Source organism: Phodopus roborovskii, unplaced genomic scaffold (genome assembly GCF_943737965.1).
Source record: "Phodopus roborovskii unplaced genomic scaffold, PHOROB, whole genome shotgun sequence".
Classification (NCBI taxonomy): domain Eukaryota; kingdom Metazoa; phylum Chordata; class Mammalia; order Rodentia; family Cricetidae; genus Phodopus; species Phodopus roborovskii.
In genome coordinates, this window is record NW_026125546.1 from 3,027,841 (window position 1) to 3,042,973 (window position 15,133).

The window sequence follows — 15,133 nt, forward strand, 5'->3', positions numbered from 1 at the left end:
TTTATTGCCTGTGTATATTGTACATAGATATTGTACTTACTGTATGTTTTTATGATAGTTATAATCTTTTTATTTTTAGACAAAAATGGTAGATATGGTGATATCTTGTTTATACTCTAACAAATAAACCTTACCTGAAGATCAGAGGCTGGAGCTAGCCACTAGCTAACAATAGATGTCTGGTGGTCTGTACAGATAGGAAGTAAGATGGCTGCATGGAAAGAAGAATTTAAGCAGGAGGAGACAGGATCTCAATCTCTTTTTGGCTGGGAAGTTGAGGAGGTAAAGGTGTAACTGTGGTATATATAGGTCGAAGGTTATGTGACTGGGTTGATGTCCCAATTCCTCCACATGAAATCTTTCCTGGTCACAGGAGATGACCAATTCAGGCCGTGCATTGGCTATTGCTAGAAGTCTTAGCTAGGGTCATCCTTATAGATTCCTGGGAGATTCCTTTGCGACAGGTTTCTACCTAACCCTGAAATGCCTTTCTCTTTCCAATAGTCTCTTTCAGCACTCTCCCCTCAAGTGTCCCCCCACCTGATTGCTCATATTTCCATCACTGCCCTCCTACAGCCCACTCACAAAATCACATCTAGATATGAACGTATCTTAATCCTAAGATTTGATGGTCTGTTGTTACTGCAGCAGTCTTACCTGTCCTGATATATATAATCATCTCTGGCTCCCTGGCAATTGAATCGCTCTTCTCCTATAGTGACTAAGAGGAGAGCTTTACCTGTCATAACAGGACAAGATAGCAGCAAGTCATATTGCTATCAGTTCTTCCCACGTTAACTAAAGCCAGATACAAACTCTCTAAGTGAAGACTTTTATAAAGCCTGAGTGGGGCTGGGTGAAGCCTGGGGGGGAGGGGGCTAGGACTTACACAATAGGCACAAGGGACTAGATTCAATCCCCCGAACACAAGCAAATATATGTGGAAATAGAAGTAAACAGTATATATTCCTCATGAGCATTCAGACTCAAAGGAAACTTCACATTCACATTTCAAAGGAAATAACAAGTATGCAGAACTTATTTTCGTCTACAGGGTTCCCTGTATAGCATGAGGAATAGCATGAGGAAAAGTTAGCCAACCCATGACATCCTCTTAAGCAGTGTCTAGGAGCAGTTACCTCTAAACTTTTTGTTGTAAGCCTGTACCTACAATAAGTGGCTGATTTGACTGAGGAGGGTGAGCTCTTTTAATGGCCTATTACCCTTTCTTGCCAAATGTTTAATCACTGGTCATCTGTTTATTCAGAACAAACTAAGCTGGCTGTTGGCAAGCAGACCCCATGGAGACCTTAAGTCTGTCTTTCTCACGGTCATACTTCATCTTTGACTTCTAACCATGTGTCTTGGGTACACTCCCATGTTTACATTTCCTTAGCTGCTTTGTTGCAAATATGCTTAGTTTCTGCCTGACTCTTCCTAATGAGAATGGGATTATCCAGTGCCAATGGTGGTGGGACCTTCCATGACTGGGCTATATATGCCCTTAAGTATGTAAAGAAAGCCATTTCTGAGGTTGGATGTTTATCTCATAGACATGTCTGTACTGGCTAGAAAATCATTTGAGGTCTCTTTTCATATGTAATATTACTGACAAAGAATAGATTTATTATATATAAGGTGTTTGATGGAGAATATATATATATACGTGTGTGTGTGTGTGTGTGTCCATATATATATATATATGGACACACACACACATATACACATTTCTCTTATATGTTGATGAATAAAACACTGTTTGGCCATAGAGGCAGGAAATAGGCAGGACCAGGAGTTGAGGAGAATTCTGGGAAAGGTAGGCAGAGAGGGGCACTGCAAAGAGTAGCCATGTAGGGACCTAGAAGAAAGGTGTTTTCTGGTAAGGTAAGACCACATGGAAACATTTAGATTAATAGAAATGAGTTAATAATTAAGATAGAGCTAGCCAATAAGAAAGAAACCCTAGCCATCAGCCACCAGTTCAATAATTAATATAGCATCTGTGTGTTTATTTGGGGGTGAGAGGCAGCTGCGGGACCTGGTGGGACAAAAAAACTGCCAGCAACAGGTGTTTTAGTTACTTCTCTATTGCTGTGAAGAGACACCATGACCAAGGCAACTTATAGAAGAAAGAGGTTATTTATTGGGGACTTACAGTCCCTGAGGCTTAGAGCCTATAGCGATCTTGGCAGAGAGCCAGGCTTCAGACAACCAGGTGTAGTGCTGAAGCAGTAGCTGAGAACTCCCATCTTTATTCAAAAGTAGGAGGCAGAGTGCTACCTGGGAGTGGCAAGGACTTTTGAAACATTAAAGCTTGCCCTGAGTGACACATCTCCTTCCCAAACAGTTCCACCAAGCGGGGACCATATATGCAAACATATGAGCCTATGGTGGCCATTCTTATTCAAATTACCACACAAGATGTAGGGAATCTGGAATGACGTATTGCACTAAAATGAGCTGCAGATTCTCCTGGAACCTGTGATGATGCATGATAGATACAGTGCCTTCTGGAGAGCTAGACGAAAGATACCTCGGAGTACTCCACATGTCATAATCACACAAGTAAATTTACTGAAGAACACATAACAGGACAATATTTGTCAGGATCTGGAATTCAGAGATAATGTAGCCAAGATCATGAGACTTCTCCTGTTCCTGCACTGTGAAGAAAGTGTCGTGAGGGGTGTGGGGGGACATTTAACTGACTTGAAGGTTCAGAAGGACCATAGATTAGCATCTCTTTGGAAGGCTTGCGGGATGTGAAAGGCAGCACGCTGGATCAATAGAAGAGACAAACCGGTCAAAGTGTTCCTTTAAGATAATAGGAATGCAATGGATTTCCTTACACCAAGGCATCATTTCTCAGTAACACTAAGACTCCTTTCTTCCAGTTCTTTCTATGCTCATCCCTGGTTCCTGTGTTCCCTAACTAACACAGTAGTCAGAAAAGTCACTAAGGATGCCTGGGAACACTTTGCAGTTTTAGTATTTGATATTACTCCTCTAAATTTGCAGATATATATTAATATATCTGTACCTCAATACAAACTCTCTCTGTCTCTGTCTCTGTGTGTGTGTGTGTGCACGCACGCGCGCACACACACACACACACAGGAAGGCCAATAAAATAGGATTTCCTGCTCTGTTACTTTGCTTTTCCCTATGGAAGCAAGGTCTCTCACTAAAATCTAAGGCACAAGGAAACTGTGGGTGTGTGTGCATCTTTTGCTCTTGTTGTTATAAGGGTATTAATATTATAGTAGGCAAATAAGATAAGATATATTCGTTGGGCTCTATTTTGCAGGACAGGGTCAGACCCCAGCCTTCTTCCACTAAGCCACATCATCTGCTTTATAAACCAGTGTATAATAAATGGAAGTATCTTCACTCATCCTCTCGGGTGTTTGTTCATGGAGTGTCCATCCCATCCACTATGCCAGACAAAAAACAGGTATAAAGCAAGATGGACTGTCCTCAAAGGGTGGTGCCCTTGACCTCAGAGCAGGACAGGAAGGTCTGAATCACTGTCAAGCGGTAGACTCACCAAAATGGAGGCTGCCATGTACCTCCAACGCAGAATTATAAAGTGTTTTAGAGAGCCAGCTCTTCTGGACCAGCGATGTCCCCACACTGGCAGAATAAGAAAGAGCAGCAGAATGCTACAGAGATGGGGAAATTGAGCTCCACAGATAATATCATTTGTGGTGAGCTTCCTCAGCTCAGTGTTTGGATATGTTTACAGTAAAGAGTGCTTGAACTTGACAGACAGCTGAGAGCACTGATTGTCTCAAGAGCAGAGATTCCTTGGAAATGATAAGGTGCAAACCCTGTCAAATGGCTCCCTTTGCATTGCACTGCAATCTCTAGCCATAAAGGCTGCCAGCACCAGCAGGAGCCAAGCTGCCAGCCATCCCCCCAAACACCAGGCTCCGGGCTATCTGTGGGATCCCTGGACTACATAATAACAGGGGCTTCAGCAACCCAGGTTTGGGTTGGGTTTGAGGCTGAAAATCTATAGCCATGGAACTCGGATGGAGATGCAGCGAAGGAAGGCTGCTGTGAGGGCCACAAGGGGAACCAAGCAGCTGGGATTCTCTGCTAACCTGGTCCTCTTTTCTTTGTACTGAACTGCAATGGGCTCACTACTGAAGATGGGACAGGGCTGGGGGATTGTATCTTCTGCAACAGAGATGCTGGGGATGACCTCCCAGAAGGAAATCAGGGTTCCTCATTGGAGTAAAAAAAAAAAAAAAAAACAGTAAAGCTTAACTGGATTCTCATTGTGAATCAGACAAAATCTGGCCTGTATAAATGATATTAACTAGAGAAATGGCATTTAGTACTGGAGAGTCATACCTCATGGCTACTGCACATTTGGAGAGCCTGACATACTCTACTCATGTCATGTATATAAATCCAGAGTGTCCAGGTACCCTGCCATAGCTGGTTTTTGTTTGTTTTATTTTGGGTTTTTTTATTATTATTTATTTTTCTTATTTTATATATCGGTCCCAGTTCCCTCTCCCTCCCTCTCTCCCACGCTCCCATGTCCCCAGACCACCCTCCCATCCCATCCCCACCATAAACTCCACATGTAGGGTGATGCCTTACAGGAGGGGTCATCTAAATGCTGCCCTTCTTACCAGCACTTATTCACAAGGAACTATGTAACAGGAGGTCAAACCATGAGTGTGAATAGCCACAATATTAACAAGACGACTTCTTTAGATGTATCTGAACCTGTGCAGGTTCTCTTCTGGATGGAACAGTGCATGGCTATTGAGGTTGGGCTTATATAACCCTCTCAGACGCAGCCTCTTAAGCCCACTACTGTAGGATGGAAGGTTTTCATACGGAAGTGTGGTCTGGCCAGATTGTGTTCCTTGTATGACTCTTTAATCTAATCCTTCTGTCGCAGCAGTCTACGGCACAGAGACCCACACTGATGAAAGTGTTTAGGGAGAGCACAGAGAGAGGGAAGAGGTGTCACAAACCTGTTTTTGATGACATCTTTTCTGTTAGTGTCAGCAGAAAACACAACTCTCCCCCACCCTGTGTACTGCCTAAGGCTGTTTTGTGGAATTTTTTTTAGTTTGTTGTGACAATCCCACTATGTACCTCAGCCTGGCCTTAAAATCACAATTCTCCCGCCTCAGCCTTCCCAGTACAGGCATCCACACATGGACCCGTTCTGAGGATCTTGTTATTGTTTAGGGTTTTATTATTGTTGTTGTTTGTTTGTTTGTTTGTTTGTCTGAGAAAGAGTCTCACAATATATCCTTAGCTGGTCTGGAGCTGGATGTAGTCCAGGCTGGCCTCAAACTCATAAACTCTGCCTGCCTCTGGCTCCCAACTTCTGGGATTAAAGGTGTGTGACACTTTGCCCAGCTTGGTCTAAGTCCTTGATACTAACAATCGCACTCTGGCTTTCCCACATGCGTGATTCTCTGGCCCTCGGCACCCTGTGTCTTTGCCCAGACATTTGGTTCCACAAAATGTCCTGCGCTTTTTATCCACCTGGGAATTTTGCTCTCACCATCCCATTTGTACATCAAAACCCACTGAACAGCCCTCTGACGCTAATAACAAAAAATCACACGGAAATTTGTGGCTTATTTTTCCTGCATTATGTGCCCAGTGCTCTACTTCCTGCCTCATTGTGAATTCACAGTCCATCTTGTTCAGTGAGCCACTGAGGTCAGTCAACTGGCCCGAGATTACAGTGCTGAAGGATGGCAACCTTAAATCTGAAGCTGCATCACTTTGACTCCCAAATCTCCCTCTATCATATCTCTGCTTGTGTCTCATCTCCATTATCAACGTCAGTCTCTGGTTCTTGTTCCTTTCTGTTTAGAAGTTATTTCTTTTCTCTTTTGAAATTGTAATAGCACTAACTGTTGTTACACATACACATACGCACACACACACATGCGTGCACACACACACATACACACATGCACACACACACACACACACACACACACACTTGTATATAGAGACTCCTAAATACTTAAGTACACCCTGTGTGTATATGTTACTCGTACATGTTTTCAGGGCTGATCATTTGGTATTGGATAATCAATTGGTGTAGTGAGATAGTCACTTTGTCAGCACCTGTGGCACTGAACACGCCCATTGGGGGTGGGGACAGGGGCAGGCATTACCTAGGTCTGGGGAAGAGGCCCAGTGCTTGCAGCACGGGGACAGGAGAGCATCCGGAGGCATCCTTGGGACCAGGAACCTGCTGGTGTTCCTCTGTCTCCGTTGTAAGTTATTTCTCCCTGAATAAACATCTAAAGCCTATTTGTTTTTGCTGATCCTTATTAAACCACAATAAATTAGTGTGCTCTTCCCTGGGGAAGACTATTTGTCCCACTCTTGGTTGCCTGTGGTTTTGTGTAGGGCGGAGGCCTTGCAGCTCTTGTTCCTCTTCTCGACAATAGCTCCTAGGGGCTTGCCCATGTTCAAGGTCTTCTCAGAGCACAAGCATTAGCACTGGTAGCCAGCATGTTCTATTCCGTTAGTGTTTCATCCTTATTTTTGTATTTCCTTTCACCTGTTCTTCTGTAGGCTTCATCTGTTGTTCTTTTGATGATTGCTTCACTAATCATGAGTTCTCAGCAATATGAGCACTTAACGCAACACATTTCTCGCTACATATTGTGATGCTATATTGTTTCAAGGATCTCCCATGTATTATGATATGAATTTTATGACCTATGAATTCTTTGAATGTACTTGCAGGGTGAGCAAAGACTGAAAAGTACATGATAGCAGACCTCTAGTCTTGGAGAATGGCTACTTTCCACCAATTTTGCCTCCTGGAAGTGGACAGTATGCGTGTCACTGCAGTGACTTTCACTTAAGTCATGTCTTTTGGCATCCTTTCATAGCCCACATTTCTGGTGGAATAGCTCCACATTTTAGCTGTGCCTTTGAAAAAAATAACACTGTGTCTATATGTTCTTTTCTAATTCATATGATTTTCATTATATTTTTAACCAGGAAATCCATTTTTTTCTTTCACTCTTTAATTTTTATTATACAGTTACCTAAGGCCATTTTCACATAAGCATATAGTGGACTTTGAACATATCTACTCCAACTAGTGATGACTTACATCTTCCCCCTTCCCATTAACCCTTTACTACCAAGACAGTTTCAATTCTATCTTCATGTCATCAATATATAAGAGGGTTTCTTTTTTTTTAATTTATATTAGAAACAAGCTTGTTTTACATGTCAATCCCAGTTCCCTCCCTCTCCCCTCCTCTCCTGTTCCTATCCCTTTTATGTTCCCCAGGGAGGGTGAGGCCTTCCATGGGGGATCTTCAAAGTCTGTCATATCATTTGGAGCAGGGCCTAGGCCCTCCCCTATATGTCTAAGCTGAGAGAGTATCTCTCTGTGTGGTATGGGCTTCCAAAGTCCATTCCTACACTAGGAATAAATACTGATCCACTACCAGAGGCCCCATAGACTGTCCAGACCTCCTAACTAACACCCATATCCAGGCGATCTGAGTCAGTCCAATGCTGGTTTCCCGGCTATCAGACTGGGGTCCATGAGCTCTCCTTTGTTCAGGTCAGCTGTTGCTGTGGGTTTCCCAAGCATGGCCTTGACTCCTTTGCTCATCATCCCTCCCTCTCTGCAACTGTATTCCAGGAGTTTGGCCCAATGTTTAGCTGTGGGGGTCTGTTTCTGCTTCCATCAGTTACTAGATGAAAGTTCTAGGATGGCATATAAGGTAGTCATCAATCTCATTAACGGAGAAGAGCATTTAAGGTAGCCTCTCCACTACTGCTTAGATTGTGTTAGTTGGGGTCATCCTTGTAGATGTCTGAATATTTCCCTTGTGCCAAATTATATCTGTGATTTCTTTCTAAGGCCTTCAAATGAAAAAAAAAAAAGTAACCATGTGATACTGTCTTTGTGAGACTGACAGCTGACAGCTTAATATGACCATCATCCATTGTAGCAATTTTCCTGGAAATGACTGACTAACTTCATTATTACTGAAAGTGTTCCATCGAGTATACAAACCACACTTTCTTATACAGTCCTTCTTGGTGTCCATAGCACAGCTACTGTGACAATAACTCAAAGACACTGGTGAGCAGTTGTCTCTGTGATGGGCCAGCCTGGAGTATTCTCAGCAAACACTAGGAAGTCAACCTACCTACTCCTTCTTGTGGATTTTAGTGTCTTTATCCTGTACCACCATTCCCTCCATCTTTTAATTTGGGTTTATGTATTCTTTTTCCTAGGCATGCTGTCTTCTTTCCTGCCAAATCAAAAATAATTTCAGGGGCTGGACAGATATTTCAGGGGTTATGAGTACTGGCTACTCTTTCAGAAGAACTAGCTTCAGTTCCCAGTGTTTCACAAACATATAACTCCAGTTCTAAGTATTAGACACATGGATAAATAATAAAATGAATCTCTAGAAAGTAAATAGCCAGGAGTTGTGATGCATACCTTTAATCCCAGCACTTGGGAGGTGGATGAAGGCAGATCTCTGTGAGTTCAAGGTTAGTCTGGCCTACATAGTGAGTTCCTGGAAAGACAAAACTACATAGACCTAGTCTCAATAAATAAATAAGATAAAAATAACCCCCCACTTTAACTTTTCTGGTTTATTAAAAATCATGACTTCTATTTTCATTAGTTTCTATAAATTAATATTTCACTTGGGTCAAACTTGATATCTTTAGTTTCCTTGGAATGAAATGACCTCATAATTTTTTAATTCTAAAGAAATGCCACAGATAGACAACAAGCTAATAAATCATTGCTTATTGCTTTATGTCTTTAGGTCTACAGACAAAACGTGGTCAGGTAGCAATTTCATCTATCTCGAAAGATTCCCTCCTGGAGGTTCTTAAGATTCAGGAAGTGAACAAAACTTGGTCCCAGAGAGCTTTAGCTTACAGGGTCTCAAGACCCCTCCCCAGAGCTACACCATTGCCAGAAAGGAGATGCTCCCACAGTCTAGCTGCTTATAAGCTGTGTGAGGAGCTACAGGGGTGCAGCTTTTGTTCATTGTCACCCATACTGGATAGGTTTTCCATGACACATTTGAGTCACCCATCATCTTACAAGTGAGCCCAATAAACTCATTGCTTTTCCAAGCTGGACTCTAATAAAATCATTACTTTGTGATGTGAGTAGACATTTGTATCTCCTCAGGAAATTCACACAAACATACATTGATTATTCTGTCCTATGTGTTTTGGGATATTTGTATACTTGTGAAAATATACTGTTGTGGTTGTTTTAATAAGGAACTGGATGGCCAATAGCTAGGCTGGAGGTATAGGCAGGATTTCCAGGCAGGGAGTGTGGAGGTAAGAAGAAGAAGAATACAAGCACAGATGAAAGACACTAGAGACAGAGAGCAAAGAGGCCATGCAGTAGGGAAGGTGAAAGCCATGATCCATATAGCAGCACATAGATTAATAGAAATGGGTTAATTTAAGTTATGAGAGCTGGCTAGAAGCAAGCCTAATCTATAGGCTAAGATTTTATAATTACTAAGTTTTCATGTAACTTTTTATAAGCTAGCAGCCCAAAGAAAAAAATCCTGCTACCCCTACTTCTGGCATTCACTAAGATTTATTGGAGTTTTTACTGTGTTTTATTATAATTAGGGGCTTGTTTATGGAATACTCATGCCAACTGGATATACCTTCTTGATTTGCATTTATTTATTTTGCTGGGGTGGGTACGTTGCTTATGCCACAGCTCATGGTTGGATGTCAGAGGGCAACTTGAAGGAGTTGGTTCTCTCTTTCTCCCAAGTAGATTCTTGGAATCAGTCAGGTTGTGAGGCTTGGCAGCAAGTGCTGAGCCATCTCATGGATCCTAAACATGTCTATTCTAGTAAAACCGTTGTTGTTTCAAAATACATTTAATTCGATCTCTTTCAAGAAATATAATTTTGAGTATATAGTTATTTTCGTCTTGAAAGATGATTTTTACTTTCTTCTTGAAAGATAATTTCACTTGGTATATAATTATTTTCTTTCAGAAGTTTGAAGATAATATTTCACTCTCTAGCTTCACTATTGTCTTGAGAGCTTGGTCCTAGTAACTAATAATTTAAAATATTTAACAACTACAATGCTTACAATCTACAATAGACTTTTGGCTGTATTTATGTGTACTATCATATAATACTCTCACCTATTTTAAAAAGTAGGAAGTGTTGTCATTGTTCTTTTTTTTATAAATAATTAAACTCTGGCAATGAGATGATTATCTGTCCCAAGTACATTTGAACCTGTGCTGACCAGCTCAAGTCTCCTCTTAGCCATTATATTCTGTAACCATTCCAATTTGTTCACTCTACCTTTGGTTCTCCACAATTTCACAGAAGTGTATCTCAGTGTAGAACTGTTACATTATCAATACTGCTTGTAAGAACTTTTTATTCAATCCTTCATAGTTTCCATAATTCTAATCTCTGTCTGTGTCTTCCCAGTTACCCTTTCTTTAATAAATTCCCTTAGTCTGTGTTTATTCTATTATGTATCTAATTTCTAGCACTATATTGATACTTAATTGGTTGTTTGTTTTGTTTTTCCGAGTCAAGGAAGTCCAGCATGCCCTGAACTAGATATAGACCATGCTGACCCTGAACTTGTGGTGAGACTCCTGCCTCTGTCTCCAAGGTCCTGGGATCAAAGGCATGGTGTACATCATACCCACCTAGTTCGGTTCATTTAATAACATACTCTTGTTTTATTATGTTTTGAAAGGTCTTTTATTTAAGTACATTTCACACAATTATTTACATATGTGTCTAATAAGTTCAATAACATTATTCTTTATTGTTTGTGATAACTTCCAAATGGTGGCTTATCTCCTCATGTGTGTTTTAATTTGACATGTAAGTATATGTTTCATAGAGTGGCAATTATTTTGCATCAGCTCTCAGATGTGTTTCCTGAAGCAGAGTTCACACTGACCTCTGCCAGGCCCACAATTTGAAGTTAATTCTCATCTTGAATAGTTCTACTAACATTCCTCAATCCACCTAAAGATAGGCTTCTGGGTGTAAAAGTCTAGAAGACACCTCTCTCCCCTCGACTACAATAGATGATGGATTCAGGAAATTCTCCACTGTTTTCCTCTAGGGGTTTCCATGAACTTAGGGGGCCTAAGCCCTACAAGTATAGTGTCTAATCCTCTTACCTTAGGTGTGCTTTTGACTTTGTGTCGCATCCCTCACTGGAGCTGTTGGCAAACAGCTCTAGGCACATAGGAAAACTACCTACCCCAATGGTCCTTCCACTTGCTAAATGTCTGCTTTCCTCTAAGGTTGCTGTGACAACCTTCTTAGCTCAATTATGCATTTTAAATCATTTTTTGTTTAACTTGCATCTATCACTTTCAGTCACTGTTATAGTTCACATCTATCATTTTATCATCCACCAAAACTAAGTTAATGTTGTTACTCTATTCTTGCTTTTTTGCTTAGTATCTTACTATTATTTTGTTCATTTTTCAACAGCTTACATGCAAATAAAACTTACATTCATGCAGATGTTTTCCAATGGCCTTTTTTCTCTCTCACTTTTTGTTCTAAAGATTCATTGACTTAAAAAAAATCTGACTGCATATCATATTGAATCTAATAGATACCTCCCAAAAGTTCTTTCTCCTACAAGTTTTATCTATTTTCCTAGGTCAATAGTAACCTATAAAAATCAACAAATGCTTACATCCATTGAGAAATAATTCACTAGTAATTCCCAGTAAAACTTGGTAAATCGATTTTACCTGTCAATCCATGTGCCCCTAAATTGAGAACTGTTCCATGACAGTACATAGTTACCCTTCTCCTGAGATGGGAGTGAAGCCTTCTGTAGGCAATAAGGGTGGGGCCCATAATGGATCAATCAGGAGCTAGTCCTGTGGCATGAAACATCTCCCCTGAGCAGATAAGTAAACTCTCTGCTTGGGCTGAAGGACTGAGTAAACTTTACAGTCCTTACTGGCTCCACCTGGGATGCACACACACACACACACACACACACAAAAAAACCTAATTGCAATAAAGTCCTAATTCTCTATCGAGTTCCCACATAATGTCCACAAAAGTCCAATGGAGAGCACAACATGGCGGACTCCCTTCCTTGTATTCCCCTCCCACTCTCAGAAGTTTTTTCCACTATCCTTTATGAAGTTACATTCACTCTGCTCAGTCCATTTCTGGGTTTCCCTTTCCTTCCTATGCATGAGAAAACAAATGTGGAAGCCAATGGCTTAGATGCTCTTGGTGCTATGACCACGTGGCATCTCCTCCCCGAGTTAAGTCCACCAAGAGCTAAGAAAAAGGCGCCTTCACACTCAGAGAGCTCACATCACTAATGAGTCCTAAGGTGTTACCAACAGTATATCCATATATGAAGAAGAAATGAGTAACAAACAAAGACATTATAATACAGAGTTCCAACTTGACATGAGATTTAAAAAAACAAAAAAAACAAAAAAAACACTGTCACAGGCTCCCACAGAGAGTAGAGAGTCCCCTTACAATTTCAGAACCATCTGAGTGGCACCTAGCAAAAAAAGACCATCTGGCACTTACAGACACCTTTTCTGCAAAAGCCAGGTCCAATACATTATGGTTACATGGTCTTCCCCCTCCACCCCTTCATGTGTGTGCATGTGTGCACACACATGAGTGCGTGCACATGCATAAACCTTTTCTTTATGTGCCCTATTGGCAATGATCTAAGACGTGCCTCCTCTTCTTGGCATTTATTTCACTATGCAATGTAGATTAAATAAACAACATGACTTTGTGTTTGCAAATAGATCATTCAGTGGTTGTTTTGTGAGCACATGAATTACAAGAGGTGCCAAAACATTTATTCTCTTGACATAGTCATAGTGTTCTATAAAGAAAACCTATAGCAATTGCATTAAATCAAATCAGAAATACAATCTAAAGCGATATCCAGTACTATGAGAATAAAAAAAAAAAACAAGGTTTGGAATGGCATAAGAAGAAGACATAGAAGCTTCACAGAGTCCTGAAGGTCATCTGGGTCATGTGATATAGGGAGGCTAAGAGAAATAGAGGACATGAAAGGACACATCACCTATATTCTATAAATGCGGTGGTTCTGCATGGCTTAGGCAAATAGAAAAATGTAAGGCAATCAAATAAAGAGCATCTCTTTGTAGCTGTACTTTCTCATTGGGACCACCAGCCTACAAATAATGACATGGAGACTGACTATTAATTATAAAAGCTCAGCCCTAGACTTCTCCCACTGGCTCTTATTTCAATTAACCTGCTTTTATTAATCTGTGTTTTACTCTGTGGCTTTTTACCTTCCCTTCATTCTCTATGTCCGACTCCCTCCAGGTCTCATTGGTGTCTCCTCTGTGCCTCAATTATCTCCTCATATTTCTCTCTTCCCAGAAGTCCCACCTCCTATCTATACCTCCTACATAGCTTTTGGCTGTTCAGCTCTTTATTAAATCAATCACCACAGTATATCCTCACACAGTATACTCAAATATTCCACTACACCTCTTGGGTTAGAGAGATGACTCAGTGGTTAAGAGCACACAGGAGTGTCACTATTGAGGCCAGGCTTTGAGGTGTCTTTTGCTCAAACTTCCTTCAGTATGAGTTGTTACGAGCATGTTTTTCTGCCAGCCTGGTCCCACGGCTGTGCCAGCCCCAAATACATACAAAGACACTGTATTAGATATAATGCTGTTGGCCTGTTACTAGCATTACTTCATCTAAGTATTTCCATGTGGTCGTATCTTCCTGGAGAGAGGGACTGGCATTCTTCTCTCTTGGTCCTACATTTTGAATCTCACATCTACTATTTCCCAAACCTTCCTTGTCTCTTAGTCCTGCCTATCTTGCTTTCCTATTGGCCAACAGTGCTTTATTCATTAACCAATACGAGAAAAATATTCACAGAATGACATCTCCTATCATCTCCATCATCTCCTCTTTTCTGTCTAAAATAAAAAGAAGGGTTTTAACCTTAACATAGTAAAATATATAACTAAACAGTTATCAAATATAATAAGAACCACAGTTAACAATATTCGTCCATTAACATTTATCAAGATTTAAAGAAAATATTTCATCATCTATCCTATCTTTGTGAGTCTAAAGTCCTATATGTAACTTATCTTTAATCCTAAGGAAAACTACAACTATAACTACCTGTCTTCAACTCCATCAAAGACCACAGAAGGATAATACATAAACTCTACAAATGACAGAGGCATCTTTCTACCTGAACAATCACCTGAAGTTCTTCTGTAATGTTCCATCTTCAGCCTATAGGCCATAGTGTGTCTGTCAGACTCCTCAGCAAAGCAGGAAACTTTAAACTGTCCACCTGTATTGGCAGTTTGTCAGTCATTTTTCTCTGTGTCCTGTAGACTGTCTGGCAGACTCTTCCATGAAGCAGGAACTCTGTAGCAATGTCCATCTTGTATCAGCAGTCACTTTCCCATGGGTCCTGCAGTGACTGTCACTCAACTTCCTGTTGCCTGCAAGATGTAGCATTCTGAGCTCCAGAACCACGTCTCCCTGCATGCCACATTCTCCCTGCTGTGATGATAATGTATTAATCTTCTCAAACTGTAAGCAAGCTTCCTCAAATATTTTCTTAAGAAGAGTTATTATGGTCATGGTGTCTCTTCAGAGCAATAAAAACTCTAAACAGTCAAAAAAAAAAAAAAAAAAAGAGCACACAGGAGAACACAAATTCGGTTCCCAGAACCTACAGGGCAGTTCACAACCATCTATAACTCCAGTTCCAGAACATCTGGTGATTTCTAGTGGCTTCCACGGGTATCAGGTACACACATCCTGCAAAACAGTTTTAAACATAAAACAAAAAAATAAATAAATATAAAAGGAATGTTTTTTTAAAAGAATGCCTGTCATAGAATCAGTAGAGATAGAAGAGCTTACATTGTAGCTAGTTGGTGAGAAAATTAATTTATTTCAGGAGAAGATAGTCTGGGAGGTAAATAGAAGAAAAAAAATGATGCTAGAAAAGTGGGTAGGTATCACAGTACAATATTGTTATAAAGATACAAAGTTTCCTGTTTTGCTGATTTGTTATTGAATCCTATGCT